General features: G+C 42.9%; 1 protein-coding gene across 16 annotated transcripts in view; it reads right to left on the minus strand.

Annotated features, from left to right (window-relative positions):
- PACS2 (phosphofurin acidic cluster sorting protein 2) overlaps positions 1-17,611 on the minus strand; it is a 211,015-nt gene that overhangs the window by 174,190 nt on the left and 19,214 nt on the right. The gene's annotated exons all lie outside the window — the stretch shown is intronic.

The following is a 17,611-nucleotide window of genomic DNA, read 5'->3' on the forward strand; positions in this document are numbered from 1 at the left end:
TTGAGCATTATTAAGTCAAAATCGACATTGTAAATTTGAAACCAACGTCGTAAAGTCAAAACAGGTTGTCAATTTATAAATGTCATAAGTGCCATTCATCATAACTCGAATGTCGTAAAGTTGAGGATTGCCTGTATAACGTAGTTGGGTGGAAAAATTATGGAGCAGGTCCTCAAAGAATCCATTTTGAAGCACTTGAAGGAGAGGAAGGTGATCAGGAACAGTCAACATGGATTCACCAAGGGCAAGACATGCATGACCAACCTGATTGCCTTCTATGATGAGATAGCTGGCTCTGTGGATATGGGGAAAAGTGGATATGATATATCTTGACTTTAGCAAAGCTTTTAATACGGTCTCCCACAGTATTCTTGCCAGAAAATTAAAAAAGTATGGATTGGATGACTGGACTATAAGGTGGATAGAAAGCTGGCTAGATTGTCAGGCTCAACAGGGTAGCGATCAACAGCTCGATGTCTAGTCGGCAGCCAGTTTCAAGTGAAGCGCCCCAGGGGTCGGTCCTGAGGCCCCTTCTGTTCACATCTTCACTAATGGTCTGGATGATGGGATGGATTGCACCCTCAGCAAGTTCGCGGATGACACTAAACTGGGTGGAAAGGTAGATATGCTGGAGGGTAGGGATAGGGTCCAGAATGACCTAGACAAATTGGAGGATTGGGCCAAAAGAAATCTGATGAGGTTCAACAAGGACAAGTGCAGAGTCCTGCACTTAGGACGGAAGAATTCCATGCACTGCTACAGGCTGGGGACTGATTAAGCAGCAGTTCTGCAGCAAAGGACCTAGGATTACAGTGAACAAGAAGCTGGATAGGAATCAGCAGCGTGCCCTTGTTGCAAAGAAGGCTAACAGCATATTGGACTGCATTAGTAGGAGCACTGTCACCAGATTGAGGGAAGTGATTATTCCCTTCTATTCGGCACTGGTGAGGCCACATCTGGAGTACTGCATCCAGTTTTGGGCCCCCCACTACAGAAAGGAAGTTGACAAATTGGAGAGAGTCCAGAGGAGGGCAACAGAAATTATTAGGGAGCTGGGGCACATGATTTAAGAGGAGAGGCTGAGGGAACTGGGCATATTTAGTCTGGTGAAGAGAAGAGCGAAGGGGGATTTGATAGCAGCTTTCAACTACCTGAAGTGGGGTTCTAAAGAGGATGGAGCTAGGCTGTTCTCAGTGGTGGCAGATGACAGAACAAGGAGCAATGGTCTCAAGTTGCAGTGGGGGAGGTTTGGGTTGGATATTAGGAGAAACTATGTCACTAGGAGGGTGGTGAAGTACTGGAATGGGTTACCTAGGGAGGTAGTAGAATCTCCATCCTTAGAGGTTTTTAAGGGCCGGCTTGACAAAGCCCTGGCTGGGATGATTTAGTTGGAGTTGGTCCTGCTTTGAGCAGGGGGTTGGACTCGAGGACTTCCTGAGGTCTCTTCCAACCCTAATACTCTATGATTCTATGAAAAAAGAAAAGGAGTACTTGTGGCACCTTAGAGACTAACCAATTTATTTGAGCATAAGCTTTCGTGAGCTACAGCTCACTTCATCGGATGCATACTGTGGAAAGTGTAGAAGATCTTTTTATACACACAAAGCATGAAAAAATACCTCCCCCCACCCCACTCTCCTACTGGTAATAGCTTATCTAAAGTGGTCACTCTCCTTACAATGTGTATGATAATCAAGTTGGGCCATTTCCAGCACAAATCCAGGGTTTAACAAGAACGTCTGGGGGGGGGGGGGGGGGGTAGGAAAAAACAAGGGAAAATAGGTTACCTTGCATAATGACTTAGCCAGTCTCTATTCAAGCCTAAGTTAATTGTATCCCATTTGCAAATGAATTCCAATTCAACAGTCTCTCGCTGGAGTCTGGATTTGAAGTTTTTTTGTTGTAATATCGCAACTTTCATGTCTGTAATCGCGTGACCAGAGAGATTGAAGTGTTCTCCAACTGGTTTATGAATGTTATAATTCTTGACATCTGATTTGTGTCCATTTATTCTTTTACATAGAGACTGCATCAAAAGCAGCATCACTTGCCCCATAACCTCAGCCGTGTGGAACACAATGCCATCCACTGCCTCAGAAACAACTCTGACATCATAATCAAAAAGGCTGACAAAGGAGGTGCTGTTGTCATCATGAATAGGTCGGAATATGAACAAGAGGCTGCTCGGCAGCTCTCCAACATCACTTTCTACAAGCCACTACCCTCTGATCCCACTGAGAGTTACCAAAAGAAACTACAGCATTTGCTCAAGAAACTCCCTGAAAAAGCACAAGTTCAAATCCGCACAGACACACCCTGGAACCCCGACTTGGGATATTCTATCTACTACCCAAGATCCATAAACCTGGAAATCCTGGGCGCCCCATCATCTCAGGCATTGGTACCCTGACAGCAGGATTGTCTGGCTATGTAGACTCCCTCCTCAGGCCCTACGCTACCAGCACTCCCAGCTACCTTCGAGACACCACTGACTTCCTGAGGAAACTACAATCCATCGGTCATCTTCCTGAAAACACCATCCTGGCCACTATGGATGCAGAAGCCCTCTGCACCAACATTGCACACAAAGATGGACTACAAGCCGTCAAGAACACTATCCCCGATAAAGTCACAGCTGGTGGCTGAACTTTGTGACTTTGTCCTTACCCATAACTATTTTACATTTGGGGACAATGTATACCTTCAAATCAGCAGCACTGCTATGGGTACCCGCATGGCCCCACAGTATGCCAACATTTTTATGGCTGACTTAGAACAACGTTTCCTCAGCTCTCGTTCCCTAACGCCCCTACTCTACTTGCGCTACATTGACGACATCATCATCTGGACCCATGGAAAAGAAGCCCTTGAGGAATTCCACCATGATTTCAACAATTTCCATCCCACCATCAACCTCAGCCTGGTCCAGTCCACACAAGAGATCCACTTCCTGGACACTACAGTGCTAATAAACGATGGTCACATAAACACCACCCTATACCAGAAACCTACTGACCGCTATTCCTACCTACATGCCTCCAGCTTTCACCCTGACCACACCACACGATCCATCGTCTACAGCCAAGCTCTGCAATACAATCGCATTTGCTCCAACCCCTCAGACAGAGACAAACACCTACAAGATCTCTATCAAGCATTCTTACAACTACAATACCCACCTGTGGAAGTGAAGAAACAGATTGATAGAGCCGGAAGAGTTCCCAGAAGTCACCTACTACAGGACAGGCCTAACAAAGAAAATAACAGAACGCCACTAGCCGTCACCTTCAGCCCCCAACTAAAACCCCTCCAACGCATTATTAAGGATCTAAAACCTATCCTGAAGGATGACCCAACACTCTCACAAATCTTGGGAGAAAGGCCAGTCCTTGCCTACAGACAGCCCCCCAACCTGAACCAAATACTCACCAGCAACCACATACCACACAACAGAACCACTAACCCAGGAACCTATCCTTGCAACAAAGCCCGTTGCCAACTGTGCCCACACATCTATTCAGGGGACACCATCACACGGCCTAATAACATCATCAGCCACACTATCAGAGGCTCGTTCACCTGCACTTCCACCAATATGATATATGCCATCATGTGCCAGCAATGCCCATCTGCCATGTACATTGGTCAAACTGGACAGTCTCTACGTAAAAGAATAAATGGACACAAATCAGATGTCAAGAATTATAACATTCATAAACCAGTTGGAGAACACTTCAATCTCTCTGGTCATGCGATTACAGACATGAAAGTTGCGATATTACAACAAAAAAACTTCAAATCCAGACTCCAGCGAGAGACTGTTGAATTGGAATTCATTTGCAAATGGGATACAATTAACTTAGGCTTGAATAGAGACTGGGAGTGGCTAAGTCATTATGCAAGGTAACCTATTTCCCCTTGTTTTTTCCTACCCCCCCCCCCAGACGTTCTTGTTAAACCCTGGATTTGTGCTGGAAATGGCCCAACTTGATTATCATACACATTGTAAGGAGAGTGATCACTTTAGATAAGCTATTACCAGCAGGAGAGTGGGGTGGGAGGGGAGGTATTTTTTCATGCTTTGTGTGTATAAAAAGATCTTCTACACTTTCCACAGTATGCATCCGATGAAGTGAGCTGTAGCTCACGAAAGCTTATGCTCAAATAAATTGGTTAGTCTCTAAGGTGCCACAAGTACTCCTTTTCTTTTTGCGAATACAGACTAACACGGCTGTTACTCTGAAACCTATGATTCTATGGTAGTTTGAGAATGATAGAATTATAGCAACATAGGGCTCGAAGAGACCCCGAGAGGTCATCAAGTCCAGGGCCCAGAGTTGATGCAGGACGAAGTAAACCTAGACCATCCCTGACAGGTGCTTGTCCAACCTGTTTTTAAAAACCTTCGATGATGGGGATTCCACAACTTCACTTGGAAGCCTATTCCAGAGCTTAACTGCCCTGAGAGTTAGAAAGTTTTTTCTAAATCTCACCTGCTGCAAATTAAGCCCATTACTTCTTGTCCTGCCTTCAGTGGATGTGGAGAACAATTGACGACTGTCCCCTTTATATTAACATATTTGAAGACTTATCAGGTCCCCTCTCCATCTTCTTTTCTCCAGACTGAACATGCCCCGTTTGTTTTTAAACCTTTCCTCATAGGTCAGTTTTTCTAAACATTTTATCATTTTTGTTGCTTTTCTGTGGACTGTCTTCAATTTGTCCATGTCTTTTCTAAAGTGTGCAGCCCAGAACTCGACACAACACTCCAACTGAGGCCTCATCAGTGCCAAGCAGAGCAGGACAATTCTCTCCCATGTCTTACATACAACTCTCCTGTTAATACAATGCAAAATTATATTTTTAGAACTGCATAATATTGTTGACTCATTCAATTTGTGATCCACTATAATCCGCAGATCCTTCTCAGCAGTACTGGCATCTCATCTATTATTCCCCATTTTGTAGTTGTGTGTGTTTGATTTTTCCTTCCTAAGCGTAGTACTTTGCACTTGTCTGTATTGAATTTAATCTTGTTGATTTCAGGCCAATTCTCTAATCTGTCAAGGTCGTGTATTTCAAGTCAGTATCTTAAAGCATAAGCTCAATGGATGTATATTTAACCATAAATCTGGAATTCCTTAACTCTGCAATATTAAAGTTCCATTAACAAGTTTTACATTTATAGGGAGGCAGTATGGCCTAGTGGATTGGGCACGGGACTGGGATTCAGAAGATCTGGGTTCTATCCCTTGCTCTGCCATTGGTCTGTTGGGTGACCATAGGCAAATTGCTAGGCTCTGTGCCTCAGTTTCCTACTCTGTAAAATGGGGATAAGGACACTGACTTTTGTAAAGTGTTTTGAGATCTTTTGATGTAAAGCACTAGGTAAGATATATTACTGAAAAGTACTCTGTGCATATAAAGCATCTTTAATGCGTACGTTCAAAATAAATTTAGAACCAAACTGATTTTGAGATTTTAAAAAAACCTGTCAACTCACCCTCAAACTACTGAGGCTGAAAGCATAGCAAAACTCCAAATTAGAACTAGCCCAACATCTCCCCATCCAAGGTTAGTGAGGGACAAAGGCATATAGGGCAGAGAACAGTGAGTGGAGAAATTTGCATGATATTCAATCTGCACCTTTCCAAAGCAAAAATACTTCTCTGCCTGTTTATAAAGCAGGGGCTGGTTTCTTAAGAATCTCCAGCATTGTGCTCTTACCTCACCCAAAGCAGCCTATAATGCAGTCAACTCCAGGAGCAGTTCCTTTGCACAGGGTTAAAGATGTGGGCAGCAACCTGCAGCCTCAAGTTTTTCTTCTCAGCTCCCACGATGGTCAGCTAAGCTGCAAGAACACGTGACTTTGCACCACAGAACAACTGTGGGATGCCCAAACCCCAAGCAGCAAGCAGCTTTCTACTGAGCAAGGAGGGAGTGGGAGCAAAAAAATGAGGCACAATAAGAGATGCAGAAAAGGATGGAAGAGAGAATGGCAGAAAGGTGGCAGAAACTGTGAGAGAGCACATACAGCAATCCATCTCCTCAGTTACACTAGCTAGGATATTCTATAAGGGATATCATCCCTCTCGCTTCAGGACAGAACCCCAGGGAATCTCATCTATCAGTCAAGATAGAGACAAGGTGGGTGAGGTAATATCTTGTATTGGATCAACTACAGAAGATGGTTCATTAAAAGATATTACCTCACCCACCTTGTGTCTCTAATATCCTGGGTCCAACACAGCTACAACATTGCAAGACAGTCAAGATCTGTTCTGGCTTTCCTTGCCCCTCAAATAGCCAGGTTTTATTCTCAGGTTTGACTGTTTAAATTTATTGGTCACTAGTCCTTCATTTTGGAATACTGGGAATGCTTCCTAAGTGGTCAGACCAAAGGACTGGGAGTCAAGACTCCTGGGTTCCATCCAACTCCACAAATGACTCAATTTAGGCAAGCCAACGTTTTGAGCCTCAGTTCTCCCCTTTGTGAAGCAACAATCATCACAGGCTCTTTCACAGAGTTAATGTTTGCCAAGCACCATGAGACTTTTGCATGAAAGGGTGTACCAAATACATTCTTGTAGAGCCAAGGAGAGTACAAGATGAAAGAGTTAAGAGCAGATTTTCATATGCATGGCCACAAAAGTTAAACAAATTATCTGGTCAATTTCTCCAGTTCCACATCTGAGTCAGCAAGAACAGAATTCAGTGCTGATGCAGAGTATGGTTTCCAGTGATTTATATTCAGCAACGTCCTCTGAGTTTGCAGACGCTGGTGTCTGCCCAGCCACTGAGCAGCTTCTTCACAAAGCAATGCTTCTCCAGGGCAAGCATTTTGTGGGAGCATGGATTTACCACTACTGAGTGAAGTCTATAATCTGGGATTATTTAAGCAACAACTTGGAAAACCTGGTGATCATTTTGGAACTGGGTCAGTAAAGAAAGGCTTGATTTTAGGAGTGACAGCTTCCCATGCTGGGAAAGTACGACAAACGGGGAAAAGTTAGAGACTTCGAATCTTAGACAATTAAAGTTGGAAGAGACTTCAGGAGGTCATCTAGTCCAACCTCCTGCTCAAAACAGGACCAACCCCAACTAAATCATCCCAGCCAGGGCTTTGTCAAGTCGGGCCTTAAAAACCTCTAAGGATGGAGATTCCACCACCTCCCTAGGTAACCCATTCCAGTGCTTCACCACCCTCCTAGTGAAATAGTGTTTCCTAATATCCAACCTTGACCACTCCCATTGTAACTTGAGACCATTGCTCCTTGTCCAGTCAAAACTATGTCAAGACTCCACTATGATCACATTATTCTAAGCTCACTAGCTTGGCTTGGTTGTGGTGTGCAACAGTTTAAAACATGTTTAAGACGGCAGTTACCAGGGGAGGGGAGTTACGGTATGCTCAGTCACTTCGCTTTTCAGATACTCTATCACCTATCCCATCATCCCAGACTAGGGAATACGGAACAGGATATACATATGCCATACTGTTTACTGCAGGCCCATATAGAGAGTCTTGCTCCATTAAAATTTCCATGGAAGTACACTGGTTCTTAATAAAACCACAAGCACAGTTGTAATGACAAGAGTTGTCCTTTCATATAGATGCGTAGACTCTTCTTTTGATTTCTCATGCAACTTTTAATGAAAATATGCTGCATACAAGTTCTTCTCCCTGCATCTGCTTGTCTATTTAGACAATATTTCATGCGTTTCCTTGTACTCCCTGTGTCTGTATCCATGTGTTTCCTCGTCTTGTATTTGGACTGTCATCTCTGCTCTGTGTTTGTACGGCGCCTAGCACAATGGGGACCCGAGCCATGACTGGGGCTGCTGGGTGCTACCCCAATACAAGCAATAACTAAGTAAGTATTAGAGAATGTACAATGAACAACATGACAAATTCTGCTCTCAGTGAAAACTATAAAATTATTGGAGTACTTGTGGCACCTTAGAGACGAACCAATTTATTTGAGCATAAGCTTTCGTGAGCTACAGCTCACTTCATCAGATGCTGCATCCGATGAAGTGAGCTGTAGCTCACGAAAGCTTATGCTCAAATAAATTGGTTCGTCTCTAAGGTGCCACAAGTACCCCTTTTGTTTTTGCGGATACAGACTAACACGGCTGCTACTCTGAAACCTACAAAATTATTGTAACTCCAGGGATTTTAGTACAGGTACTCTGGAATTACACTGGTTTATCCGAAAGCAGATGTTCATTCTGGCTCCCAACATCCATTGCTCCTCTCCCCAAGGCACACTCATAGGCACTGATCCTTGTTAAACACAACAGAGTAAAAAGCATGTTTGACATTTCCAGGCCATGTGTGTGTAAACCCCCCCGAAAGTTGGTGCCTCCACCCCAAATCCTATGGATGACTAGCAAGCCAGCAGGGTTAGAATATGACTGATACACGAAGAAAGAAAAACCTAAAAGGAGAGGAAGTTATTTTTCTGGCTTAGTTCTTTTTTGTTAATGACCATTTATGCTTAATATGCAGACAGCTGAAGAAAAGCTGTTTTGTTAAGGCCTGGTCAACACACAGGTTTTTTGTACCAATATAACGTTCAGGTGCGATTTTTTTTTTTTTTAAAACAATTCCTAGTGTGGCTGCAGCTCTCTCAATATAATATGCCTTATAACAGACTCCTGACAGCAGGAGCAGAAGGCAGCGAAGCAGGATCCTTTAGAGATTCAGAGAACTCCTATAGTTTTGAAAGGACTTCCTCAGTTTCTCTGACTGGCTGTTTGCTCGCTCAAGTCCCGATGCCACGTTCTACCCCACTGCCCTGTCTCCTTCCCTCTTCTTTCCATTTAGCTGATCCCCTCCTAACTAAAGCCATCCAAAAAAACCAGATATTACAGAACATGTTTGCTGCCATCAGACTGTTCACACAGTGTGTGTGTTATACCCCTTGCCCACTCTGTGGCTGGCTGGTCTATTTAGACTGTAAATTCTTTGGGACGAAGACTGTATGCTGCTCTGTACAGAGCCTAGCACAATGGAGCCCCATTCTTGGTTGGCACTTAAGCACTACTGTAATACAAAAGATTAATATGTATAGCTTATTCCCCTTCCTGAACAGGAATAGCTGTACTTGTACAAGTACATATATACTGGTATAACTGTGTCCACACTAGGGGATTGTGCCACTTTATATCGGTATAGTTAAAGCAGTACAGCTTGTGTGCACACAAGCCCTTGGATCCAATACCTTCACCCCTTAACTAGGACACAGAGCTTCCTAATTACACCTCCAGATTCTCCACTGGAGACCTCCAAAGGAACTAGGAAGGCAAGACTTGATATTCCTGATGTTTTTAAAGTTTAAAATAACCTTTTTTCTTGTACCACCATCCTTCACATCTTCCTTGTGCATCGTAACGCAGCAAACAAGACAAAAACCTAATTGTTGCCACTTCTTCGGGTCACCTCACACACTAACTCCAACAACAGCTACCTCTTAATGGACTATTCCTAGCCACATTCAACTTCCAACCTACATATACAGAAGTGTTTTGATGGCTTGGCAATTTAAAAGTAAGCATCGTTTACAAAGTAACGTTCACTATTAAGTTCTAGGGTCTGGCTGTGACATTAGTTACTTGCTTTTTTAAACAAGACAGAGTCCATTGAAAGCAAGCTTTAACAATGAAGCCCTTTCAAAATACAAAATATTTGCATCCATGCATTTTTCTTTTCAGTCATAAGATTAAATCAACTATACCTCAGCAAGCCTTGTAGAGAAGGTTGGGTGGAGGATGGGAAGGGGGAGAGAAAAGTAGAGAAGAATTTCTATTAAACAAAAGAGCTCCCAGAAGTTGATACAAATTTGCTGGAAATTAAACCCAGCCCACTCAACATTTTTCATTGTATGCAGACATACCAGAATCCCAACAAGGAGCATTTTTTCCTGCTAAAATATGAACCATCAGCAGTTTGACCACCACCAGACCGAAATATGACATCCGAGTGGAAGGAACAGAGGGCTAGGTGGGGGAAGAAGCAGCAAAGTTAAGTAAAATATTGCTTAGGTTTACACTGAATCTAGGGTTTGCTCTACAAGTTCACCACGTTGTAGGTATCACTCCCACCCATCGTTCAGAATGTGCTGAAACTGCTCCTCTTGGAAAGGACAAGAAACTGGCCCCCCAACTAGTGCCATGCTTTACTGTCAAAACTGAACAACTGCGACTCCCTTTAGGAGAACAAAGGTAGCAGCACCTTTTAACTGACCAGGTACAGTGGGTTTATTGGAGCTGAAAAATGGAAATCATGAACATGAGACTAATCTCCAGTTTCCACAGAGCTCAAACAGGCACGTTACACAAACACAGATAGTTGTCTTATTCTTGCTTGTAGCTCTTATACACCTTCCAAATGGATAATGATGTAAAGTAAGTCTAGGAACCCAGATGAACTTTCAAAATGTAAAGCATGCCCCGGTGCAAGCCAGGAGGAAGAACTGAATCCTTTTACATTTAAGTATGGACCGTCCCCCCTTGTTAATTTTTCTGGGATCTGCTCTTTGCACCCTTATGTTCTTACTACACCCACAGTTCAAAGAAGTCAGCAGCTTGGTACTATCAAGATGAAGTTTGTTTTTTTTTTAAATTACTACCCTGGAATAACAAAACACTTTGAGAGGAAATATAGATTAGGCACACAGATTAAGCACACATACAGAATAAAAGCAGCAGAATCACTATCATTTGCAAGCCAAAAATAAGCTGTCTTTGGATAAGCTTTTATTAGTTAAATACATCCCTGCAAGATAGTTGCCCACTCCCTGGAAAAAGTCCTGTCCACACACTGAAACTGGCCAGTTGCCGAAACAAACTGGCAGGCTCCATACCACGAACTACGTAAGCTCACCACCTCAAAAGGGCTCCATGAACCAATTTTTAATCCAGAGAGCTGGTTGTGATTTGCCTCAGGAGTAAACCAGCCACCCATCACACTTAGCAGCTAAACATGTCAGGAAAGACAAATTCTCTAACCTATTTTAGTGTCTGAGATACACCAGTTTTAGATCCTAGCAGGACTCAGCAATAGGTTAATTTCCTAGTGACATACAAAGAAGCTAGAAAGACTGCAAGATCTTGAAGCAGGGCAGAGGGGCAGAAGGTGTTTTACTGCAGCCTGCAAGAAGCCACAACAACCTAAAAGAGACAAGTGCAATAAGACGGGCAATCCTAGCAAGGTCAGAGAGATACAAACCCTCCTTGACATGGAGGGAGACTTAAGATCTCAATTTCCCATCAAAACAGCTGGGCAGCTCAGTGGCACAGGTGCAATGTACAGAAGAGGTAGAACAGCAAACAAAAGAAGTTCTTCCCATAGCAAGACATGAGTAACATGAAACTGGACCTTCTGATTAATCCCTTTTACACAGAAAATTGCTGCCAACTGGATCAGAGGCAGAGGACATTGAGGTAGGTTCTTGGGACAGGCATAAGGAACCTGGAGCAAATTCTGTGAGCCACAAATCAAAATCAGTGCTGGTTTTGGAAGAGGATTGGAAAAACAGAACAAGACAGCAATGCCAGAGATGAATGATCCTCATAAAAACCATATAAGCTTTTTGCTGGAGTTTTCCCCCTTTACTCTGATTCTACATGTAAGCACCCAGGAAGGACCACATTTAAAATGTGGTTGATTCCTTGCTTTAAAATAGGATTTTTATTTTACTTTTTATAGAATTGGTTAAATTAAAATACATTAAGTCTGCTAGCAAGCACTCAAGGGTTACCAGTGCCATTTTCTTACTCCTCATAACAAAAGATCATACAGATCAATGTTCCAAAATGAATTGTAAAGTCAGATGATACCTGATTTAATTCCTGTGAATCTTCATATATTATATACATTTTTGTGCCCTAAAAACAGTGTTCTAAGTCACTGGCTAAACCCTTTACTGTATATAGTACAAACATTTCTAGAATTTAATTCTGAAAACATAAGATATAAAAGTTTAGGAAACAGGGTTTATATGTTTAAACATGCAGTTATAGTGTGGCATGTTTAGAAAAAACTGAAGCCAAAAAAAATGAACCAATACCTATGAATACAGCTTCACGATAAATTTCTACAGGACTCCAAAAGTCTTTAATAAATGTATCTAGAAGTCTGAATTTGTAGATTTGAATAGCAATTGAAGACTATTTGCACAGTTAATATATAAAATCCTGTATTTTTTGAAATATCAAGTATCTTTGACTTACTCAGAAAACCAAAAGTATATCAATGAAATGAATGCAGCATTAATAGGTCATCAGGGGGCTTTTTTGCTACTTAAGTAGTCTAACATATGCAATATGAAAACAGGCAAATGTATGTTCTCAGGCACACAGGTACTATTGCTGTATTCCAGACAGTCCATAAAATCAAATATGAACGTTACTGTAAAACTATGTGTACAGCAATTATAGTATACCCATGTGCTACCTATAGTTTAGGCTTACAATTGTGTTAGTTCAAAATAACAATGTCAATATCTGAGTTCCTATAAATTAATACATACAATATATACATGTCTTTATGTCAGCTTTTGAAAGGAGTCACAATCTTCAGTTTATTTGCACATGGCTAGTTAGAAATCAGTGGCACGCATTTAAATACAGACAGATTCTTATGAGAAGTCAGAGAAAGTAGATTCAATTACATCCCAAAGAACCATAGTAAAACAAAATTTAGGCTACAAGGTGGAGCACTCAAAAGATAGGAATGGCCAGATTTAAGCTTGCCCATGGAACCTTAATTCAGTCCCCTACATTACGATGTAGTCTTTAATTACATGATACAGTTTTTTCCCACTGGACCCCTGCATCACTCAGTGAAGGATGAGTGGGAAAACAGGATCCCAGCACAGCCCTGCTTTGTTCTCTGCCCTTTCCCTGACTCTACAGCTTCTTTCGAAGTACCTGGCCCAAGTCTCTGCCAGGGGGATGTGTACTGCAGTATCTAGGCTGGGGCACATGTGCAGGGCTTTGGAATGCTCAGGGCTCCTGACAAGCTGCCAAAAAAAAAAAAAAAAAAAAAAAAAAAAAAAAATCAAGCTGTACACTACAAGCCACGGATGGGAAATAGCACTTTAAGAGCTCACAACTCAATCTTAACAGAATTTCATGGGATCTGAAAAAGGTACCTCCCTGGCCCCAAGACTATCCTCCATTAAATATAAGAGGAATAGGGCAAACAATGGAAGTATGAAATTCTCAGAAAAGTTCACACAAATCTTTTATAATGGAAGGAGTTAGGCATTCTAAATATAAGGGCCATTTCCAGCTTCTTCAGAATCACAAGTGAAATGAAATACTCCAAATGAAAGATGCAAGTTAGTTATACTGTCATGTAGAAAAACAAGAACTCAAAAATACTGCTAATACAACTATATGCTTTTCTCTGACAAGAAGTCTAGGAGATAATGCAATAAGTTACTTATCAGTGGCTCTCCGAAAGGTGGAATAGCCTAGTTAAATATTTAATCTACACTGATGTGCCAAAACTAAAACACACCTTGAGAAGAGTATTTGAAGTCTACGGACCAAATCTTGCTCTTATTGACTTCAATGGAAGCGGAAATGGGCTGTAAGACCTGCTCTTATACTGCACCCATTACAAATCAATAATGGTATCGCAAACCAGTGTAACAAAGAAATCAGTTAAAGTATGCAAAAATGACAAATAGTAAAGTATGGGTATTAGATTTAGAAATGTGGCATGATAGCCTCCATTTCCATAAGAGATTGCACTTCATCTTTCAGCAGTCCATCAGAAAGATTCCTCAAGAAGGATGGAAAAGAAGTTGACCCCAAGTTGAAGTGTGTGTTCCCAATGGATAATTCCAGGACCCACTGATTTGAAGGGATCCTGAATGCTTGTAAAAATGTGAATAACGACGAGATGGAGTTAAAATTAGTTCAGTCGTTTACAGTAAGTGCGACTTTGCTGGACCTACAGAAAAACCAGTCTACCTCTTGGGTGAGCTCTTTATATTTTCTTCTCTAGATTGACCAGGATGTGAACTGCACTGGACTCAAACTGCTTGAAGAGCAGGGTAAGGATTAGTCTGATATCAGAAAGACGACTGACACTTATAAGTTGGATCATTCTTCATAAAGTGATGAAACCACTAATCTGGTCCTAGAATTCTATAGCCAAGAGGGCTTGAAAAGAAATGTTGTTTGTACCCAAGGACGTAGACACTGAATCTAACAGATAATTAGAGGCCCTTCACAGAGTAAGTTAAAACTTGCCAACATTCCAAAGGTCATGAAATTCCAACTTCTTAGTCTTCAGGATAAGCTCCCACCAGGTATCTCTTAGTCTAGAGGGAGCAGCAAAGAATAACTGTCAGTAATTAGCAGTTCTTAAAGGGCCACAGAAGAGTATGCTTTCCTTCCAAACTGTAATGCTGGTTGGTAGAGAACATAAGAATGGCCATACTGGGTCACACCAATACTTCATCTAGCCCAGTATCTTGTCTTCCAACAGTGACAGATGCCAGATACTTAAGAGGGAATGAACAGAACAGGGCAGTTATTGAGTTATCCATCCCGTCATCCAGCCCCAGTTACTGGCAGTCAGAGGTTTAGGGACAGCCCCATGCTCTGGATGTGACCATAGCTAACAACTAATAGCAATTGATGGACCTATCCTCCACGAGCTGATCTAATTTTATACTTTTGGCCTTCACAACATCCCCTGGCAAAAAGTTCCAAAAGCTAACTGTGCACTGTGTGAAGTAGTACTTCCTTTTGTTTTTTTTAAAACCTGCTGCCTGTTAATTTCATCTGTTGACCCCTGGTTCCTGTGTTATGTGAAGGGGTAAATAACACTTTCCTATTTACTTTCTCCACACCGTGCATGGTTTATAGACCTCTGTCATATCACCACTTAATCGTCTTTTATCCAAGATGAACAGTCCCAGTCTTTTTAGTCTCTCCTCATATGGAACTGTTCCCTTAATCATTTTTGTTGTCCTTCTCTGTACCTTTCCCAATTCTAATACAACTTTCTGAAGAAAGAAAGGCTGGCTGGGAATAGGCTAAAATATCCAAGTGGATGAGGCCCAATGCCAGGAGATAACTTAATTCCACATTCATTCAGGCTGGCAGAAAGAACAACTGTGGAGTGGGTGCTTTATATACCCTGGGTTCCAGAAAGAGACACATGGATGGGCATGTACCCACTCAGCCAAAGGCTAACATTTTAAATGAGTTCCACAGGTGCACCGCAGGGCACACGATCGTACCATGGGGATCTGCAGTGCCAATATCAGCAGCAGAAGAGTCTGAAACAATCAAGAGCTCTCATGCCATCCACCCCAGTCAATGTATAGCTTGGATCCAACTAAGGCATGACCACCTGGACCACTCCATTGGATCCTACGCACACAGCACTGAAGCACCGCTTCAGATTCTAAGAACTAAGTATGGTTATTATTTCTGTGCCAATGTTACCCAGATAATTCTTGGTCTTGGAGCCAGAGAGGACCCAAGGAGAGTGTTTAGAACTCGACAAGCCTCAGACCGGAGTGAAATTCAGATTCAGTGTCCAAAAACTTGGTTAACGCTCACTTAAAGTTGATTGGCAGGGCTGTGAACCCTTCCAGAACATGAAATGCACTTGTACTTAAACCTCTGAAAGCTACAAATTAGAGTTAAAGTAAATGCCAGCTCACCCTGCAACTTTCACTCTGCCCCCTGAAGCTGGCAAGCGCCACTGGGAATAGACTGTAAGTATGTTTCAGCCAGGGCTGTCCCGTAATAAGCAGACATGAGGTAGGTGTCATTTTGTGTGGGGTGCTGTCCCCCCCAGAACTGTATTCTCCCATTCATCTGCCTGCACTCCAACAGCCCTTCAGTGTGTTAGGGAAACTGCATTGACTGGTGCAGGGATTACTTGCAGTAGGTCACAATAGCTCACAGTACAATACATGGAGAGATGCATCTACACGCAGAGGGATCATGAACCACTAGTTTCTGTGCTGAGTGATGTCTGCTCTGCAAGCAGAGGAGCACAACAGATTATTCTTGCCGCAGGAATTGGCAGCAGGCTGGTGCAGAGGTAAGTGCAGGTGATGCTCCAGAGAGAATCCTTGGAACAAGTGTTGGTAACGCTGGACACCTGAGGGTCATCTAGGCAGAACAGGTGAAACGGAGGATAAGAATAGGCGTAGCCAGCTGGTGTTGACTAAGCTCACCTCCCACAACTTTTGCTTTAGCGAGGACCTGGTCTGACAGTTTCTCCTAATATACCCAAGTGCTGTGTCCCTGCAGTACTCCGTATATGGATAGAGTGCGACAGTATCCATCAGAGCAGGCAGGACATCACTGAAAGAGGGCAGAGTTAGGGTTGCATAATGGGGGTGGGTGCCATGTGTTCTGTGTTTCCTGGTTTTCAGGAGTGCCAGGCACTCAACGTTCTGGAAGGGTAGGAGGGGTTGCTGATCAACCTTAATTCTGCATTAACAAAGTTCTGAGGGCATTAATTTCCCCTGTTTTGGGGGGAAGCGGGAATAATAGGGGGCCATGAGCACAAGCAGACTTCCTGGGAACATCTCAGTGGATGTTCTCCCCCTTCTCTCAAAAGGTACCCCAGCCCCTGTTGGAGTACCAGTACTCAAGATAATCTTGCCATGCATGTGGTTTTTAGAACATTTTGAAAATTGAAAAAAGATCAGCATAAGCTGTATGTTGGGAACCCCTTGATCTAAAGGACCCCAACTTACACCAATAACTCTACCCTGGCCCTGATGCGGCACAGCAATATTATGGTGTGGCAATAGTACCACCACAGTGAAGGTCGCAACAAGGTTTCCATTACAATGGGGTGAAAAAGATCAGCTCTTAGACTACTGCACTGGGCAGCACAGCATGGGGAGGAGGTGACCAGCCCTCTGTGGAGAAAGAAGTGGTTCGGGACTATTTAGAAAAGCTGGATGAGCACAAGTCCATGGGGCCGGATGCGCTGCATCCGAGAGTGTGAAAGGAGTTGGCAGATGTGACTGCAGAGCCATTGGCCATTATCTTTGAAAACTCATGGCGATCAGGGGAAGTCCCGGACGACTGGAAAGAGGCTAATATAGTGCCCATCTTTAAAAACGGGAAGGAGGAGAATCCGGGGAACTACAGGCCAGTCAGCCTCACCTCAGTCCCTGCAAAAATCATGGAGCAGGTCCTCAAGGAATCAATTCTGAAGCACTTAGAGGAGAGGAAAGTGATCAGGAACAGTCAGCATGGATTCACCAAGGGCAAGTCATGCCTGACTAATCTAATTGCCTTCTATGACGAGATAACTGGCTCTGTGGATGAGGGAAAAGCAGTGGACGTGTTGTTCCTCGACTTTAGCAAAGCTTAGACACGGTCTTCCACAGTATTCCTGTCAGCAAGTTAAAGAAGTATGGGCTGGATGAATGGACTATAAAGGTGGAGAGAAAGTTGGCTAGATTGTCAGGCTCAACGGGTAGTGATCAATGGCTCCATGTCTAGTTGGCAGCTGGTATCAAGCAGAGTGCCCCAAGGGTCGGTCCTCGGGCCGGTTTTGTTCAATATCTTCATAAATGATCTGGAGGATGGTGTGGATTGCACCCTC

The sequence above is a fragment of the Chelonia mydas genome, chromosome 8, assembly GCF_015237465.2.
Source record: "Chelonia mydas isolate rCheMyd1 chromosome 8, rCheMyd1.pri.v2, whole genome shotgun sequence".
NCBI classification, from domain to species: domain Eukaryota; kingdom Metazoa; phylum Chordata; order Testudines; family Cheloniidae; genus Chelonia; species Chelonia mydas.